Genomic DNA, 377 nt, shown 5'->3' on the forward strand with positions numbered 1-377 from the left:
AAACACGTCACGAACCAGAGTTGAACGCCCAAAACATGTTACAACTTGGCATTCAACTCCAAGAAAAGCCTCAGCTCGTGAATAGATCAAGCTCAGCCCAAGCATACACCAAGTGGGCCCTGGAAGTGGATTTATACATCAATTACTTACTCATATAAACCCTAGTAGCTAGTCTAGTATAAATAGGATAAGTTGCTATTGTATTAGACATCTTTTGACAGTTTAATCTTTGACTAATTCGGTCACTTGATCATGAAGGGGGCTGGCCATTCGTCCATGCATGAACCTTTTACTTATGTATTTTCAACAGTGGAGTTTCTGCACACCATAGATTAAGGGTGTGGAGCTCTGCTGTACCTCAAGTTTCAATACAATTC

This window comes from Arachis duranensis, chromosome 1 (assembly GCF_000817695.3).
Source record: "Arachis duranensis cultivar V14167 chromosome 1, aradu.V14167.gnm2.J7QH, whole genome shotgun sequence".
NCBI lineage: Eukaryota > Viridiplantae > Streptophyta > Magnoliopsida > Fabales > Fabaceae > Arachis > Arachis duranensis.